Genomic DNA, 21,417 nt, shown 5'->3' with positions numbered 1-21,417 from the left:
ATTGAAGTCTTTAATTTTTGAAAATTTGATTTTCTAGACATCTTTTTTCGTTGTTTTAATGTTAGAATTTTTTGTTTCAATCTCCCAATTTCGGATTTTTTAATTTTTTGATGGAGCCAGATTGTTCCTTTTGTTGAAAAACTAAAAAATTAATATTCGAAAAAATTAAAAATTGAAAATCGAAAACGTAAAAATATAAAAATTCAAAAATGACTAGTTAAATCGAATTCTTTAATATTCGAGAAAATGAAAAATTGAAAATCGAAAACGTGAAAATATAAAAATTGAAAAATGACTGAATAAATCGAATTCTTCAATTTTTGGAAATTTTATTTTCTAGGCATCTTTTTTCGTTGTTTTAATGTTAGAATTTTTTGTTTCAATCTCCCAATTTCGTATTTTTAAATTTTTTGATGATTCCAGGTTGTTCCTTTAGTTGAAAATCAAAAAAATTAATATTGGAGAAAATGAAAAATTGAAAATCGAAAACGTAAAAATATAAAAATTGAAAAATGACTAAATAAATCGAATTCTTCAATTTTTGGAAATTTTATTTTCTAGGCATCTTTTTTCGTTGTTTTAATGTTAGAATTTTTTGTTTCAATCTCCCAATTTCGTATTTTTAAATTTTTTGATGATTCCAGGTTGTTCCTTTAGTTGAAAATCAAAAAAATTAATATTGGAGAAAATGAAAAATTGAAAATCGAAAACGTAAAAATATAAAAATTGAAAAATGACTAAATAAATCGAATTCTTCAATTTTTGGAAATTTTATTTTCCAGGCATCTTTTTTCGTTGTTTGAATGTTAGAATTTTGTTTCAATCTCCCAATTTCGGATTTTTCAATTTTTTGATAATTTCAGCTTGTTCCTTTTGTTGAAAAACTAAAAAATTAAAATTCGAGGAAATGAAAAACTAAAAATCGAAAACTTGAAAATATAAAAATCTAAAAATTGCCAAATGAAAATTGAAAATTTGAAGTCTTTCATTTTTGGAAATTTGATGTTCTAGACATTTTTTTCGAGGTTTCAGTTTAGTGATTCTTCGATTTTTAAATTTCCCGATTCTAATTTAATTGTTCGATACTTCAACTTTAGTTTTTTGTTCCTTCAATTTTCCGATTTCAGATATTTCAATTTTTCTATTTTCCATTTCAGTTTTTGATGTTATAATCATGCTATAAATTATAAATTACTATTCAATTTAACTCATATTTACACTTTATAACATAACATACTCCTATATGTGTGGTTTATGAGTCTGCCTCGATTTTAATAAAAATTAATGTACAAAAAATGTGCTCGTAGCTAATACCTATTTGGGTTACGTGCATAACGACACCGTGGACGTGTGGATTTCTTAGAGAACTCGAGCTCTGCTCCCGTTATAGACTTCTACAAACAGATTTTTGCGTCTTTTATTCCACTTACAAATTATATCAACAATCGTGATTATAAAAACACAATTTTAATTTTTTCCAACGTATTTTCGTAGCATGACATCATTCCAGCATAATTTTTGTGTGTTCGTCTACTTTGTAACCCATCTAATGACGATGACATAATAACGCTGTTATTCGTTATCCACAATACTCCCTTTTCACCGGAAAGTTCGTTTAGCATGCTCGACTTCCTCCGAACACACTCTTGTAAAGATAAAAAGGACGAAATTCCTATTACCGACCAGAATATTTAAATACCTCTCGTTTACGTGAAAAAAGTCGTTAGTCTCTTTGTCGGCATCAAAGCACTTTAACCAGGATTTCGAATCCGCAACAACATCGTTATTCGTTATTCTATACATTTTTGAACACTACGCCTTTATTCATTCACTTGTATCTATTGGCGTATCGCCGACACCGGCTAGTGAATAATCAAAACGATTATTGTCACTTTTACGACAGAAACTCATATTTCCGTGCCTTTTTTGTCGTGAATAATAAGAATGATAAAAATTTTTCGATTTTTGGTGAAGCGGACTGTGACTTTTTAATCTCCTTTGTCGCTCCGAGCGACGCCAGCGACGCTTTTGTGGCGCTCAACCACAAGATGTGCCGACTGTTCAGCTGGATTTTCGATGCATAGTTAGTTCATAAAGGCGAAATGTTATAACGACTTGCTTGTTATAAATATTTTGCTGCATTGTGGCGGTGCCGGAGAGTGAGCGAGCGTGAAAAATTTTATTTGGATTAATTAGATGGGATGGGTATTTTTAGGCAAAAGTAATTAAGTTTCATGGTCATGTTCACCTGCTGGTGGCTGCAGCTACATGCTGAAAATATTTACTTCTTGCAAAATATGCGTGGAAATTAACTAAAAATTTGTGTTGTTATAAGTCTTATTTTTGACTAAATAACCAGCGATCTGTTACTTCCGGGCTCTTCGCAAATGGATCCAAATTAATTTTTTTTAATAAAACGCTCACCGTATATTTTTAAAGAGGTGGATTTAATTTAAAAGTACCAAAACCGTAAGTTTTCTTGATGGATTACCATTAATGTAAAGCAGCATAATTTTTGCTAAGGAAAGACGCAATTATTACGAATTTATGAATTTATAAAAACCAAAAGAAACAGGTAAGCTGTTTAAACATTCATTTAAGTCAATTTTTACGTCTCTTGTTGAAGAAGTCACTTTTCTTAACAAATCTTCGTAGAGTAGTAGGTACCATTTGGAGGACTAATAAGCTTTTGTTCTGTTACTACCTTGTGCAACATTGCTAACGTAAGTGTGTTAAGTTTTTGTCATAATTTCGTAAGCAATTGTTCTTACAATATCTATAGCCTTGACTTCACCCAAGGTTCTCAAATTTCCAATGATGCAAAACTTTTTTGTGGGTTTTATATCGTCTTTAAAAAATTCCAAGTTGTAGATTCGGAGCTATTTTATGGGGCTACTAAAATAATTTAGTTATTTTTTACTCATAGAGTCTCATGTAGATTTTTCAATCTTCGTGTTTCCAAAATTTTCAAGTACCGTGAAAGTTTGGGAAAAATTGAAAAAATCTTATTTTCGCAGCAAACTTTCTTGGTATTTCAGTTTCATATTTCGTCAAAATATAAAATATTTAAAGATGTGGGGAAAAAATTGATAAACACAGGAAGACTGAAAAATCTACATCAGATTCTAGGAGAAAAATAAGTAAAATATATTCATACCTGCACCTACTACCAACTTAAATCATATATTAAATTTAACGGAAAAAAAATGTTATATTTAAAAATTCATTGCTCCAACATTTAAAAAAATCGAGATTTAAAAATTGTGCACACAACGTTTTAGTCTGCAAAAGAAATATTAAAACAAACCTTAATGGATTATATTCGGGAAGGAACAAAAAAATTAAACTGTGTATAAATGAATAAAAGAAGTAAAATTAGTAGATATTTAGTAATAACTGTAGGATGATTTTCGACGTTATAATAATTTGAATAACTAGGGGATTGTTTAAGCACACTTAACTATAATTAACTTTGCTTATTTATATAAACCGCTAGCAAATAATAGGTAATTCTAATGTTATTTTTCAAAATTATGGTATTTCGAATTTTGTTTCTGTTTCTTTTCTTTTTTTTAATAAATCAGAAGGACCAGGATAATAATTGCTGAAACAATCTGAGCTAAAAATACATGTTCAAACCATTTATTAGATTCATTTAATGCATGTAGAAATCAATAATATTGTTAAAAATGTAAAAATACCATTAAAAAGTACCAGAATTTTTAGAAAAACCCTTCGTTTTTAAAAAAATCCGTAACGTTTTAAGGATATAACAATTTACCGCTTTTAAGTTTAAAAAATTGGTGGACAATTATTTAGATAGAACTTTTCTCGCCTCTGGAGTACAATCGAACAAATACAGCTTTTTCGAATGATAATAAAACTGATTTTTTCTTATGACAACCACTATAATTTAAAATAAAAGTAATGGCATAAATAACACCCCCGGTCCGCACTATTACAGGCAAGATAAAATATATTTAAATAAGATAAAAACGGGAAAAATATTATCAGTACTTGCTTAACTTCGATTGTTTATGTTTATACATCGAAAGAATGACACCCTTAAATGCGTACCAAACTGGTTGATCAAAAGAAGTCAAATAATTTTAATGATTTTGTTTCCTCAAAACAGAGGATGCGATTAAAATTATTATTAAATATAGGCGGGCGCAACAGTACAGTATTCCCAAGCTTAATCAATTAAATCTCTGGGTGCATTTTTCGGCTTGGATATTGCACGGGTTCGTATCCTGTAAACAGTAGTTTTCTAATCCGCTATTAAGTACCTACAAAATTTTCTTAGAAATCATCGCATTCTCCATATGGGGTAAATTTATAAATTAGTCAGTTTGTAGTAGCGATTCGAGAAATCTGTAGTAGTTAGCTAGTTTTTTTTGTGAATTTTTATGCAAATCCCAGAGTCTCAAATTTTCAAAATTCACCTCTTCGAAATTTTTGAGTTCTTCGGTCATCTTCTAAAATTACCTAAAAAGATTTTTTGTTTAATTTCGACTTGTGTAAGTTATTTTCGGTTTCACTTCTTCGAATATTGCAACTACTTGTCTAGCAGCGCCAAAATAAAATGCCATTTTTGGGATTTTTTAGAAATTTAATTTAGAACTCATTATTTCGAAAATCTTGCTCTAGAGCTGTCATTAGGTATTATTTTTCCAATCATCCTGTCGAGATCTACAACACAGATTTTTTTGTGGATTTTTAGGTAACTGTCAAAATCTCAGATTTTCAAAACCCATTTTTTTGAAATTTTTGACTTTTTTCGAGCACGTTTGAAAATTAACGAGAGATTTTTTGTTAATTTCGACTTTAATAAGTTATTTCCGGTTCCATTCCTTCCAGTGTTGCAATTTTTTTTCCAGAATTATCAAAATAAAATTTCATTTTTGGCATATTTTAAAAATTTGAGTTTGAAACCAAATATTTCAAAAATTTTGCTTTGGAAATACTAACAGGCATTATTTTTTTGTTACTTTTGACTTGCATAAGTTATTTTCGGCTTCACTTCTTCAAATATCGCAATTAGTTACTTGTCTAGCAGTGTCATTTTTGGAATTTTTTAAAAATTTAATTTTAAAACTCAATATTTCGAAAATCTTGCTCTGGAGCTGTCAATAGGCATTATTTTTACAATCATTCCTTCGAGATCTACATCACAGATTTTTTTGTGAATCTTTAGATAACTGTCAAATTCTCAATTTTCAAAACACACTTTTTTGAAATTTCTGACTTTTTTCGAGCACCTTTAGAAATTACACAAGGAGATTTTTTTGTTAATTCGACTTTAATAAGTTATTTTCGGTTTCATTTCTTCCAGTGTATGCAATTATTTTTCCAGAATCATCAAAATAAAATTCCATTTCTGGGATATTTTAAAAATTTGATTTTGAAACGGAATATTTCGAAAATTTTGCTTTGGAAGGAATAACGTGCATTATTTTTTGAATCAGGTCGTCGAGATCTATGGCACAGATTTTTTGTCGATTTTTAGGCTTTTGTAATTTTTTACTTTTGTCAAACACCTGTGGAAATTATCCAAACAGATTTTTTTGCTAATTTCGCCTGGCATAAGTTATTTTCAGCGTCGTGTCTTGGAACATTTCAAGCGTTTTTCCAAAATTACCAAAATCAAATAGGGCTTATTGGAGATATTTTAAAGGTTTGATTTTAAAAACGAATACTTCGAAAATTTAGTTGTGGGATTGTTAAAGATTATGTTTTTTTAAATGAACTCGTTCAGATTTATATGTATCACAGATTTTGTTGTGAATTTTTAGGCAGCTGCCAAAATTTGGAATTTTCAAAACCCAACCCTTTCGAAATTTGTACTTTTTTGATACACTTTTGAGATGTGTCTAAACAGATTTTTTTGCTAATTTCGTTTTGCGTAAGTTATTTTCGGCTTTATTTCTTCGAATATTTCAACCGTTTTTACAAATTCGCCAAAATCAAATATGGCTTTTTTGGGAAATGTAAAAGGTGTGATTTTAAAAGCGAATAATTCGAAAATATAGCGCTGGGACTGTCAATAAATGATGTTTTTCAAATCATCTCGTCGAGATCAATATCACAGATTTTTGGTGTGTCAAAATCTTAAATTTTTTTGAAGTTTTTAACTTTTTTGGACCACGTTTGAAAATTGCCAAAGAGATTTTTGGTGAATTTTGACTTGCATAAGTTATTTTCGGCTTTATTTCGTCGAACGTTACAACTATTTTCCTAGAATCGCCAAAATAAAATGTCATTTTTTGGATATTTCAAAATTTTGTTTTGAAACTCAATATTTCGAGAATCTTACTCTGGAGCTATCAAGAGGTATTTAGTCTGAAAACAGCTGATGGAGATCTATATCACACGCTTTTTGTCTTTTTTTTTGGACAATTGCCAAATTCTCAAATTTTCAAAACCCAACTCGTTCGAAATTTTTATTTTTCCAAACACCTTTAAAAATTATCCAAACAGATTTTTTTGTTAATTTCAACTTTCATAAGTTATTTTCGGCTTCATTTTTATGAATATTTCAACCGTTTTTCCAAAATCGCCCAAAAACGAAAACGGGTTTTTTTGGGATATTTTAAATATTTGATTTTAAAAACGAATACTTTGAAAATCTGGATCTGGGACCGTCAACAAATTATGTTTTTCAAATCAGGTCGTCAAGATCTATATCACAGATTTTTTTGTGAATTTTTAGGCAACTGTCGAATTCTCAAATTTTCAAAACACACTTTTTGGAAATTTTTAACTTTTTTCGACAACCTTTGAAATTGGCAAACAGATTTTTTGTTAATTTTCACTTGCATAAATTATTTTCACCTGTATTTCTTGGAATTTTGCAACCATTTTCTAGGATCGTCAAAATAAAATGCCATTTTTTGGATATTAAAAAAAATTACTTTGAAACCGAATATTTCGCGAACCTTGCTCTGAAGTTGTGAAGAGGCATTGATTTTCGAATTAACTCATCGAAATCTACATCACATTATTTTTTTGTCGATTTTTAGGCAGCTACCAAATTCTCATATCCTCAAATTTTGAAATTTTTACTTACATCAATTACCTTTGAAAATTATCCAAACAGATCTACCTATATGTTAATTTCGACTTTCAGGTTTATTTCTTCGAATGTTGCAAACATTTTCCTACAATCGCCAAAATAAAATGCCATCTCTCGGATATTCAAAAATTTTATTTTGAAATCGAATATTTCGAGAATCTTTCTCTGAAGCTTTGATCGGTTCGTCGAAATCTATATCACACTTTTTTTGTCGAATTTTAGGGAGCTGCCAAATTGTCATATTCTCAAATTTTGAAATTTTCACTCTCTTCAAACACCTTTAAAAATTATCGAAACAGATTTTTGTGTTAATTTTAACCTTGCATGAGTTGGGGAAGGTACAATGGGCCCAAAGGCGAGGCCTAAGTGCCGGCTGGCTACGGTCAGCCCCCATAAATTAAGAATCCAGAATCCAGAACCTTGCATGAGTTATTTTCAGCTTCATTTCTTCGAATATTTAAACCGTTTTTCCAAAATCGCCAAAATCGAATCTTGCAATTTTGGGGATAGTTTAAAAATTTGATTTTAAAGGCGAATACCGGGAAACTCTAGCTGTGGGACCATTAGAGACTATGTTTTTGAAATCAGCTCGTCAAGATCTATATCACAGATTTTTATTGTAGATTTTTAAGCAACTGCCAAAATCGCAAATATTTTTAAGCACAGTTTTTTGAAATTGTTAGCGTTTTTCGGCTACCTTTGAAAATTGCCTATGAGATTTTTTGTTAATTTTATCTTGCATAAATTATTTTCAAGTTTATTCCTCCAAATTCTGGAACCATTTTCCTAGAATCGCCAAAATAAGATGCTATTTTTGGGATATTTAAAAATTTTATTTTGAAACCCAATATTTCGAGAATCTTTCTGTGGAGCTGTCAAAAGGCATCGATTTTCGAATCAGTTCATCGAAATCTACATCACACTTTTTTGTCGATTTTTTTTAGGGAGCTGCCAAATTCTCACATTCTGAAATTTTGAAATATTTACTTTCTTAAAACACCTCTAAAAATTATCCAAACAGATTTTTTTGTCAATTTTGACTTTGCATGCGTTATTTTCGACTTCATTTCTTCGAATATTTAAACTGTTTTTCCAAAATCGCCAAAATCGAATCTGGAATTTTTGGGGATAGTTTAAAAATTTGATTTTAAAAGTGAATACTTGGACAACCTAGCTGTGGGACCGTCAAAGACTATGTTTTTCAAATCAGGTCGTCAAGGCGTAAATCACAAATTTCTATTGTGAATTTTTAGGTAACTGCCAAAAACAAAAATTTTTAAAACCCACTCTTTTGAAATTCTGGACTTTTTTCGACCACCTTTGAAAATTACCCAAGAGAACTTTTGTTAATTTTGACTTGCATAAGTTATTTTCAACTTTATATCTTCGAATATTGCAACCATTTTAATAAATAAAATGACATTTTTTTGGATACTTGACAATTTTATTTTGAAACCGAATAGTTCGAGAATCTTGCGGTGGAGCCGTCGAGACTCATTGATTTTCGAATCATCTCGTTGAAATCTTTCTCTCTCTTTTTGTTAATTTTGACTAATATTGCACCCATTTTCCTAGAATCGCCAAAATAAAATGCCATTTTTGGGATACTTAACAATTTTATTTTGAAACCGAATATTTCGAGAATCTTGCTCCGGAGCTGTCTTTGGAATCAGCTCGTCCAGATCTATATCACAGATATTTTTTTTGTGGATTTTTAGCCAACTGCCAAAATCTCAAATTTTCAAAAGCGATTTTTTTGAAATTTTTAACTTTTTTTCGAGTACTTTTATTTTCGAAACAGAATTAGAAATATCAGCAGGCCGTTTTTTTAGAATCACCTTAGGTAAGTGCCAAAAGCTCATCTTTTCAAAACCCACTTTTTTGAGATTTTTGACTTTTCTCCACCACCTACCGAAAGAAATTTTTATTAATTTCGATTTGCATAAGATATTTGGCTCCATTACTTGGAATATTGCAACCACTTTTCCAAAATCGCCCAAATAAATTGCCATTTTTGGGACTTCTAAAAATGTTATTTTGAAACCCAATATTTAGAAAATCTTCCTGTAGAGCTGTCAACCGACATTGTTTTTGAAATAAATTTGTTCTAATATACATAGCTATCTTTTCACAACAAGAAACTTAGAACATGGTTAAAAAGCTACATTTTTGCAAGGAAATGTGGATTTTGCAACTATGGGGCGGAGCCTGATTGCAAAATCTATATTTCCTTATACAAATTTTCCATTTTAAACATGTTTTAAGTTTCATATTGTAAAAAGAAGTCGAGAGGCATTGATTTTCGAATCAGCTCGTTGAGTTCTATATCACACATTTTTTTTTATCGATTTTTAGGTAACTGCTAAATTCTCAAATTTTCAAAACCCAACTCTTGAAATGTTTACTTTGTTCAGACCCCTTTAAAAATTATCCAAACAGGTTTTTTTTTTGTTTCATTTCTTGGAATACTTCAATCATTTTTCCAAAATCGCCAAAATCAGATATGGCTTTTTTGGGATATTTTATGGATTTGATTTTAAAAGTGAGTACTTCGAAAATCTAGCCTATGTTTTTCAAATCAGCTCGTAGAGATCCATATAACAGATTTTTTGTGTGGATTTTTAGGCAGCAGCTTGTACATATTTTCAAAACCCACTTTTTTGAAATTTTTAACTTTATTCCGACCACCTCTGAACATTGCCAAAGAAATTTTTTGTTAATTTTGACTAATATTGCAACCATTTTCCTAGAATCGCCAAAATCAAATGCCATTTTTGGGATACTTAACAATTTTATTTTGAAACCGAATATTTCGAGAATCTTGCTCCGGAGCTGTCTTTCGAATCAGCTTGTCTAGATCTATATCACAGATATTTTTCTGTGGGTTTTTAGCCAACTGCCAAAATCTCAAATTTTCAAAACCGATTTTTTTGAAATTTTTAACTTTTTTTCGAGCACTTTTATTTTCGAAATAGAATTAGAAATATCAGCAGGCCGTTTTTTTAGAATCACCTTAGGTAAGTGCCAAAAGCTCATCTTTTCAAAACCCACTTTTTTGAGATTTTTGACTTTTCTCCACCACCTACCGAAAGAAATTTTTATTAATTTCGATTTGCATAAGATATTTGGCTCCATTACTTGGAATATTGCAACCACTTTTCCAAAATCGCCCAAATAAATTGCCATTTTTGGGACTTCTAAAAATGTTATTTTGAAACCCAATATTTAGAAAATCTTCGTGTAGAGCTGTCAACCGACATTTTTTTTGAAATAAATTTGTTCTAATATACCTACATAGCTATCTTTTCACAACAAGAAACTTAGAAAATGGCTAAATGGTACATTTTTACAAGGAAATATTCCAAATTTTCCATTTTAAACATGTTTTAAGTTTCATGTTGTGAAAAGAAGTCTACACATATTAAAACAAAAACGCAAAATGTAAGCCCGCCCACCCGCCCTGTCTCAATTGGGATGATTTTTTTATTCGCCGTGACCCAAGGGGGCGAAGCTTAACTGCAAAATAATTATTTCTTTACAAGAAATTAAAAAGATGTTTTTGAGTATCGTGTTGTTCAAAGAATATTATGTATATTAAGAAAGGAAGGCAAAATATAAGCCCCGCCCACCCACCCCATCTCAATTGTGATGATGTTCAAACCTAAGACGCGTTGAAAATGGTAAATTTTTGTAACAATAATTTCTCGTAGAGAAATAAGGATTTTGCAGTGAAGCTCCGCCCTCTTGGCTCACGACGAATCAAAAAATTATCAGAATTGAGATAGAGCGGGTGGGTGGGGCTACAGTTTGCCTATCTTTCGTAATATGTGTAGACTTATTTTGACAACAAGAAACTTAGAACATGTCTTAAACGGTAAATTTTTGTAGTAATCAACTTGCTTAGCAGATTTTTGTGTATGTTTAGTCTGTCACCAACAAATCATCTAATTTTTCTAGGTCTATGATTTTCGGTGCGGTTTTGTAATAATAACACAGTAATTTTTACATCAAGAATTTTTTCGCTTAAAATAGTTTTAACAATTCTTCATCAAAATAAATGTAAGTATGTATTAATTGTTTCTGATTCTGCTTGAATGTTTTCTACTTTATGAACGTCCCGTTTCTAATCTTCTTATTCTGACTTCACTTATGACATGACTTACGAGCATCAAACAGACACTATATACGGTACTCTAGTTAACTACCTGTCAAGCAGAGTGTTAAGCTTCATAAGAAATACACTTTCGTGTTAAAACCAATTGCAACATTCCATTACAATTAGTCATTACTAACAGAAATAATTCATTTACAGTAAAGTATTACTTATATAATTGCCTTACTTCCGATCGCTGGACGATACTTTACTTTATTAACATTAACTTAGCTACGACTCGAGAAATAACTTTCTTGCTCTACCTACTTCTGTGAAATTTAAATTACTATATTACCCATAACGCATATTAAATGTATATCATGCAGCTGCCAGAGAAAAACCATTCACAGATTTAAAATCACTCAATCACTATAGGACAAAGAAATCAGTCAAATATGACCAAACAAAATATTTTTCTTGAAAATTTTTTCACAGTTTAACCCGATTGTGTCCAAAAATGTTCGAAAGTTCCATTGCACAAGCATTACGAAACTTCTAACAGTTTCGGCGGCTTTGTCTCCCCTAAAACGTATCCTTTTTAAAAAAGTTTCCACCTGTCATTACGTCCGTATTATTAGATTATTTCTGTCACACTCCGCACATAATCATTTTTATCTGTTCCCAATTAATTAACTCGGTACAACGTTGAGAAATAATTAACGTCAACCATCGACTCCATTACATAACGCGTCGCTTTTATCCACCCGGCAAAAACCTCCTCGATTTCGAAATAATTTTAAGGACTGCATTACGAATTTTTTTAATCTTTGAATTATTTTAGCACGTAATTTGTTTTGCCAATTTCACCGCAAACCGCAGCAAATAATGGATTCTAAAAATACGAGAGCGCTAAGCAACCTTGCTGGCTATTATCACCAAATAAAAATATTGAATGGCATGGGCAAAAACTGCTCCTACCAGGTCGGGTTTCACCTTCGTCGGCAGGTAGAGCACCGAATTGTTTGTCATGAAAAGTAAACAGGAGGTGTGTAAAACTCCGCAGCCAATCACAATGAAGAACAAGATATGAGGCGTGACATACCGTATAAGTCATAATCATTAAATTATTCATACGAGCACAATGATGCATGAATAATCATGAATGATTCGGCTGTTCGTTAAACAGTGGGAATGACGGCTGGTCTTCGTGCTTCTGTTGGCTTTCTGCAGAAAATTGCATAACCGGAATCTGAATGCCGAGTGACATTTAAACGGTCTTACTTATTGCATGAATTCGCCAGCGAAGACTATAAATTTTCTTTGTCGTTTATAGAAAATAAGGACTGCTCTTGTTGCGAGGAGGTTTAATAAATGGACGGGGTTGCCATTAATGACCTCGGGAGAGTTTTTTCGATTACGAGGAGATGGAGAAACGCCGGTTTTCTTTTTGGTTATGGAGAGAATTATGCATTTACGCGGTGCTTGGTGTTATTAAACTGGCTGTAATTGTGATTTTACGTTTTGGTTTTTTTACAGAATTAAAATGCGAAAATAATTTTTATATTGGAAAATTATAATAGAGAAAGTTTGAACTTCGAAATTTTCGGCTTGAGATCGACACTTACCTGCTGAAGAGCTTTTGTGGACAATGCTTCTGGATGACCTGAGCTTTCATTATTTAATTTTTCATAACCGCAGCTTTAGTAAGCTTTTTTGTGTTTTGACGCTTTTATTTTCTTTGTATTAATACCGTTTTCTTTAGCTGCCTTCTAGCTTGTCCATTTTTAACTTTAATTTGTCCTGCTAAACCACCTTGAAAATAATCTTTGGACTTCATCTTTCAGCCATGACTAATTAACAATTAAGAAGTATAATATTTAGATACATTTTGTTTTGTATAAACACCAGACTAAAATTTGTCCCGGTTCGTCGTAATTTTTCGTCTCAGAATTTTTTATTTGCAGATTTTTACGTTCTAGTGAAGGTAGTTTGTTTTCTGAAAAAAGATAATCTACTATTCTTAAAGAATTTGACGGACGCATTAGGTATGAAAAATGCTTCGCCACCAGGGAACCACCGGGCTTGCTCTCAAGCCGGAGACACGAATCTCCAGGTGGTCTGATGAGCGTCCGTGGAAACAAGAAATAAAATTAAACGGAGGAAAATTAACAATAATCGGGTTTATTCCCTACCACCAGCTACACGGCTAAAATAATCTTAAATATCTACAAAAGACGCTTTACAAAATAAAAAAAAAAAAGGTTAAAGGCTCGGACGGTCGTTCTTTCCTGGACGGCGACTTACTTCGGGACGGGCTCCTTCTGGTCTTGGGGGCGGCCACCCTAGAACGGGGAATCAACAGTTTCGGTTTCTTGCGGTGACGGAAAAAAACGGTGACGGCGGTACGGCTTTTCGTTTGGGGGCGGCGATTCGAAAACTGTACTCAAACAGGCAGAAGACCCAAAACGGTACTTAGGTAGTCGGCGCGGCGATCGCGGATTCTGAAACAAAAATTTGAAATGAAATTTTTGATTGAACGTGTTTTAATGTTATAATTTATAATTACTCTGATGAGGTTAGTCCGAAAATTGTAAGGTATCATCAGTTTAAAATTCAAGATGTAAACTGGTTAGCTAAAATATATTTGAGAAACGGATGAAAGTAAAAATAATTTCACTTTGCTATAATTTTTTAAGATTATGAAGATCTTCTCTTCGTCCGTTTATTAATTTTTTTGTTTGTCATAAAATGTAAAATTTTTATTATTTAAAATTTAAGAGCTCTGTCAATTTCATTAATTCTGTGTAATCCAAAATGTAGTACCTACTCTGCTATATATCTATATTTTTGTTGTTGAAATATCGTTACTGTTGAAAGCATTTTAGCTCTTTTTCAGTCAAATAATACGAAGCTTACAAAAAAATATTTTTGTTCTAAATTTGTGTATTTTAGTTTTTCTTAATATAATAGAAGACAGAAGGAATCATACTTAACAAAAATAACAAAATAAACATTCTTCTGGATTTTTCAAAATTTCAAAATTGTTTAAAATTTTTATGTCGAAAATTTGAGATTTAGAAATTTTTATTATTTATTTATCTGTAAAAATTTTGACAGACATTTTCGCAGCTTAATCACTTCGGGGTTTTAGTGTCCAAAAATTTCAAGCCTTAATTCCTCAAAAAATACAAAGAAAGTAAAATATCGATTTTCCTCGAAATCATGAGGGTCTTCACAGGAATGTAAAATTTCAAGGTTTACGATCTTCGACAAAGGTCACACCCATTTTAAGTTTTAAGTTGAATACTAAGTAGTTTAAAACAAATTTTCATTTTTGTGTTTTTATATATATACCTTCGTAAAGATCCAGTTGAAGATGCAGACAGAGATCATCGAAACACATTTCCGGTAATAAAGATAAATAGTTTGGAGGAGATTCGATATCTGACTTTCTTTACTCTTTGTTTGTTTATAATTTCGTCCTGTTTGACAGAGGGATCAATTTTATGCAAAATTGCTTTTTATCAAATTCATTTTTACTTTATAAATCACGTAATTTATTTTTATATACCTTATTTATACCTTTTATGAAACTTAGGGTAGCGATTAATTACTGTTTTTATGTAAGTTTTGTAGTACGAAGAGTACAATTTTAACCTTAATAGTATTACCAATTTATCGAATTTTCGTAGACGGACACGATTTTATCAATTTGTATAATTTTTTTCAAATAAGCAGTTATATGATGTCGTTTCTGGGACAGGTTGACCTCATTTGACCTGTCTTAGAATCGGTTTCATTTTTTGTCGACTAATTTGATTCCTTTTAGGACCCTCATGATTTCTTGTACATCAGTTTGACCTGTCATTGAACCGGCATCATTTTCTGTCGAATAACTTGACCTAATTTAGAACCGGCATCATTTTCTTCAACTAATTTGGCTTATATTAGAAAATTCATAATTTTCTGTTGACCATTGTGACCTGTCTTAAGACCGGCATCATTTTCTGCCGAATAATTTGACCTGACTTAGAGCCGGCATCATTTTCTTGGACTAATGTGGCCTATTTTAGAAACGTCATCATTTTCTATTGACCATTCTGACCTACGCATAATTTTTTGTCTACCAATTTTAGCTGCCTTAGAATCGGCATCATTTTCTGTCGACTAACTTGATTTGTCTTAGAACTGGCATCATTTTCTATTGACTAATTTGGCTTGGATTAGAAACGGCATCATTTTCTGTTGATCATTTGGATTTGCCTTTGGACCCCGATCATTTTTTGTGGATCAGTTTGATCTGTCATATACCGGCATCATTTTCTATGGAATAATTTGACCTGACTTAGAGCCGGCATCATTTTCTTGGACTAATGTGGCCTATTTTAGAAACATCATCATTTTCTATTGGTCATTCTGACCTATCTTAAGATCCCATAATTTATTGTCTACCAATTTTACCTGCCTTAGAATCGGCATCATTTTCTGTCGACTAATTTGATTTGTCTTAGAACTGGCATCATTTTCTGTTGACTAATTTGGCTTGGATTAGAAACAGCATCATTTTCTGTTGATCATTTGGATTTGCCTTTGGACCCCGATCATTTTTTGTGGATCACTTTGACCTGTCTTAGGACCGGCATCATTTTCTATGGAATAATTTGACCTGTCTTAGAATCGGCTACATTTTCTGCCGAATAATTTGACCTGACTTAGAGCCGGCATCATTTTCTTGGACTAATGTGGCCTATTTTAGAAACGTCATCATTTTCTATTGACCATTCTGACCTATATTAAGACCGCATAATTTTTTGTCTACCAATTTTAGCTGCCTTAGAATCGGCATTATTTTCTGTCGACTAATTTGATTTGTCTTAGAACTGGCATCATTTTCTGTTGACTAATTTGGCTTGGCTTAGAAACGGCATCATTTTCTGTTGACCATTTGGATTTGCCTTTGGACCCCGATCATTTTTTGTGGATCAGTTTGACCTGTCTTAGGACCGGCATCATTTTCTATGGAATAATTTGACCTGACGTAGAATCGGCATCATCTTCTGCCGAATATTTTAACCTGACTTATAGCCGGCATCATTTTCTTGGACTAATGTGGCCTATTTTAGAAACGTGATCATTTTCTATTGACCATTGTGACCTGTCTTAAGACCCCATAATTTTTTGTCTACCAATTTTACCTGCCCTAGAACCGGCATCATTTTCTGTCTATTGATTTGACCTGACTTAGAATGGGCATCATTTTCTGCCGAATAATAATTTGACCTGACTTAGAACCGGCATCATTTTCTGTCTATTGATTTGACCTGACTTAGAATGGGCATCATTTTCTGCCGAATAATAATTTGACCTGACTTAGAACCGGCATCATTTTCTGTCCACTAATTTGACCTGCATGATTTTCTTCGACTAATTTGGCCTATCTTAGAAAATTCATAATTTTCTGTTGACCATTGTGACCTGTTTTAGGACCTCCATAATTTTTTGTCTACCAATTTGGCCTGTCTTAGAACCGGAATCATTTTTTGTCTATTAATCTGATCTGACTTAGGACCGGTATCATTTTCTCTGGACTAATTTAACCTGACTTAGAGCCGGCATTATTTTCTGTTGACCATTGTGACCTGTCGTAGGACCAGCATCATTTTCTATCGACTAAGTTGATGTGACTTAGAACCGGCATCATTTTCTGTTGACTAATTTGGCTTGGCTTAGAAACGGCATCATTTTCTGTCTATTAATTTGACTTGACTTAGGACTGGCATCATTTTCTGTCAACCATTTGGATTTGTCTTAGGACCGGCTTCATTTTTGTCAACTAATTTGATCCGTCTTAGAACTGGTATCATTTTCTGTCGACTAATTTGACCTGTCTTAGAACCGACATCATTTTCTGTCTATTAATTTGATTTGACTTGGAACCGGCATGATTTTCTGCCCACTAATTTAACCTAACTTAAAACGGCGTCATTTTCTGTTGACTTATTTGGCTTCCTTCAAAAAGGCCATCATTTTCTGTCGATTATTTGGATTTGTCTTAGGACCTCTTATCATCTTTGTAGATGAATTTGACCTGTCTTAGGACGGGCATCATTTTCTCTGGACTAATTTGACCTGACTTCGAATTGGCATCATTTTCTGTCCAATAATTTGATCTGAATTAGAACCGGCATCATTTTCTTTGACTTGCCTTAGAAACGGCATCATTTTCGTTTGTCTTAGGATCACCATAATTTTTTGTCGACTAATTTGACTTCTCCTAGCAGCTCCATTATTTTTTGTCGGTCAGTTTGACCTGTCTTAACACCCGAATCATTTTTTGTCCACGAATTTGGCCCGTTTTAGGATCGCTATAATTTTTTGTCGACCAGTATTAGAAAAAAATGACATAATAATCGTATAAATTTCAATTTTTTTAATATTTGCACGTATCCGAACTTTAAAATGTTCTCAATATTATACAAAAACTTTGATATAACTTTTAAAATTACAGGTTTGCCTCAGAAAATTCTTGAATGTTTCTAAAATTCTGCAAAGAAAGCAACGATTTTAATTTTCTCTTGTATTTAAAATTTATCCAGAAAAAACTGAAGTTTAATTAAATATCTACTCTATGTGGTGTTAAATAGTATAGGATATCCGTGAAAATAGTGGTTTTACGACTTTGACTCCTTCACCACTCTTGTCAACTTAAATGCAGCTTTTTAGATGTAAATTATACTCGTATGTATGATTTATTTACAGAAACCTGTCTTTTACAACCTGTTAAGATGCTCTTTATACGCAAACAAAGGGTCTTGGAAAGGTCAAAGTCATAAAACCACTATATTCATGGATGCCCTGTACATAATATAAAGCGCACTTAAACTTTTTTTTCTGCCGACGATTATATTATTTCCTCAGGTTTTTATATAGGAGTATATTTTTTTAAATCCAGATTTATTATTTTATATTTTGGCCTTGTGTTGCATTTTTGTTTAAATAATAGGACATTCTTACTAAAGCTCAGAAACATATGTTTATAGCACTAATGCAAATGATACTTATAATCAAATATTTCTGCAGGCACTCACATAAAAAATGAATACGTTTCCCGTTTCTGTCTGCTGTGGTCCATCTGTCCAGATTTTTATTAGATATATAATTTACGCAACTACCGGATCGATTGTTGTCAAATTTTATAAAATTATATATTCCTGTACTTGTAATTTACGAATGCACCTCCATTTTTTTTATTGTTATTATTATTGTTTTTATTGTTAACTTTTATTTTTTTATTTTATACGTGCTTAATCGTCGAACTCTTTTAAATAGATTCCATATTGTGTATTATCAATGCGGTTCCGCCATCTGTCGTCTGTCTGTCGTCCGTCTTGATTAATATTAGACGGATAATTTTCAAAACCACTAGACTGACTATTGTCAAATTTTATATGTAGGTAGGTTATAAGTCATAAGTAGTAGTTATATAGTGGGGGTTCTAGACCAGGTCAAATGAGGTCAAACTGGTCCAGCTCCCCCATTACTTTTCATCGAGCGGTCATTGACCTTTCATTTGTTGTCGAGCTTGTCGGTGCACGTGGCTGACCTTGCCAGCTGGTCCAGCTCCCCCATTACTTTTCATCGGGCGATCATTGACCTAGTCGTTGCTCGACCTTGGTCGTTTATTGCCCTCGTTCATCTCGAGATCTATCCCCTCTTTTCGTTTAGGTCGGGGAGGGATCTCGGACGCAATCTCGCATCCCCACTTCCGTTTTATACTTGTATAAAAGTCGATGGATTCGTCTGTAGGAATTACGTTTATTGCCCTTGGTCATCTCGAGATCTATCCCCTCTTTTTTTTTTAGGTCGGGTCGCTGCACGGGGCTGGCCTTGGCTGACTTGCCTTAGGACTTCACGTGCCTGACCTGTACGTTTTGGCAATGCCTTTTACTCGATCGACCTGACCCGTTTTTCCATAGTCAGGTTGGCCGAGCGGTCTAAGGCGTCAGATTTAAGCTCTGATTCTCGAAAGGGAGCGTGGGTTCGAATCCCACACCTGACAGTTTTTTTTTTTTCGTTCGTTATTTTGACGTTTTGTGTTGCGATTAAATAAAACACAGTTTAATATAGTATTATTTATTGAGGAAACCTTGAATACAACCAATTGTAAATACATTTAGCATTGTTTAAAAAACAGTAACATTTTTTATTATTAGCAATATGTTTATCACATGCTGGGATTTCTTTAGATAATTTCACAGAGTCTTCAATTGTTTCGAGGTTCACAATTTTGGGGCAGTCTTTTCCTAGCGTTTCCCTAAGGTAATTTTCTTTACATTTTCCTTTTACATATAAGATCTCCACTGCATATTCCTTGATGTATTTGAACAAAATTTCTTTTACAGATATCTGCTCCTTGAAGCCGTCATTAAATCTCAACATGTGATGATAACGTTCTAGATATCTAGCTTGTTTCTTCGTTCTTTCATCGATTTCTTTGAGTTGTTTTGTAGATTTGAATGTTTCGTGTATTGTGTTAATTCCATCGTAAATCGCAAGTTCTTTTACAATGAATTCAGGTAGACAAAAACCTTGTACGTCGACTACAACCAACTTCATCGTATCAATTATGTCAACTGACTGAGAGAAAAGCGACTATGTAATTTTTTTTTTATCAATCCAACTGTTGTGGGTGTTATTAAATCCTAACCATTTAACATAAAGTTGATTACCTTTCTTTTTTAAAACTTTTTCAACGAGATATACACCTGGATGCTTAACTTTCAATAGTTCCATTTCATAGAAACCACCTAAAATGTTTTCACCCTTTTCATCTTTCAAAAAATATGTGGTGGGATTAGTGAGATTAATTTTTCTTATTATGAAAATCTCATTTGACCAATTGGGTGTGTATCCCTTATCGAATATTCCGCGATACTTACTTATTCTTACGTTATCACCAACTTTAAATTTTGATTTATTGCTAACTATTTTAATCTGAGTATAAGCAGCTTTTAGAATAGCGTTTTCATTACTTTTGTTAACTTGTGACGGTTTCATTTTTATAGTACGATGATAAGAATTATTATATCGATGTACCACATTTGCCAATAAATCTAACCATTTATAATTTCCTTGCAAACTAAATTCTTTCCACATTAAATTTTTTAATGTGCGATTTACTCTTTCGACGATTGAGGCTTTTTTTAAACTGTAGACATTGTAATGATTAATTTTGTATTTTTTCATAAGATTTTGAAACTTTACGTTGTAGAATTCTTTTCCTTGATCTGTTTGTAAATTTTTGGGTAACCGTACGATTTTGGATAAAATTGTTTCCATTGCAGTGGCGATTTGTTGAGCATCTTTTGACTTTACAGGGACAGCCCACACGTATTTTGAGAAACAGTCAATAACAACAAGTATATATTTGTATCCTCTGTTTATCTTAGCATACGGTATCATTTCCACTAGATCTGCTTGTAATGTTTCATTAATACCTTTTATTATAACCTTGCGTCGTTTAAAATTAATTCTTACGGGTTTGTGCAATTCTGCAACAATATCTCTTTTAATGGGAGTTGGCTCATACACCTTCTTGCGTTTCATTTTTATCAGTCTTATGTATATAATGTGCTTTCTCGGCACTAACTAACGATTCTTCAAAATTAACAGGACATTTTATTATCATTTCTGCGAACAAATTTGGTACATTTTCTGTTTTATTTACAGCATATTTGAACGATATTCGATCACCGTTACGTAGTACAAATCCTTTCAATTCTTCTTTACTAAAAAATTTGTTATTTACATAAACATTTATTTCATTAATGGTAATATTCAATTTTGTAAGGGTTCCAATTTCTAAAGGAAACGTATAGTGCGTTTCTTTAGAATTTAATACATACGTGTTTTCCACGGTTTTATCGGATTCGAAGCGAAATATCAGATTATAGAACATATAGTTTGAAATAGTAATCATATCATTGTCGATAGAACCTGAAAGTTTAGCATGTTTTAACAAATGACGCCCGAATTTATCCAGAGTCATATTAAGCAATAATTTTAGCTTCGCGTAGTTCTTCTATTATAGAAACGATTTCGTTTTGATGACCCGAATGGCCTGCTGTCTGGGAAGCGACTAACAACTTCAGTCTTTCAACTAATTCATTTGGATCTTCCCAATACACATAATCAACTTTATTTGTGTTTACTTCTTTAAATAGTACTTGACCACCTTTCTTCGGTTTTT

Source organism: Zophobas morio, unplaced genomic scaffold, assembly GCF_036711695.1.
Source record: "Zophobas morio isolate AGI-343-1 ecotype UQ-CSIRO unplaced genomic scaffold, CSIRO_AGI_Zmor_V1 ptg000012l, whole genome shotgun sequence".
Lineage (NCBI taxonomy): Eukaryota > Metazoa > Arthropoda > Insecta > Coleoptera > Tenebrionidae > Zophobas > Zophobas morio.
The sequence above is the reverse complement of the archived record's forward strand: the minus strand, read 5'-3'. Positions refer to the sequence as shown.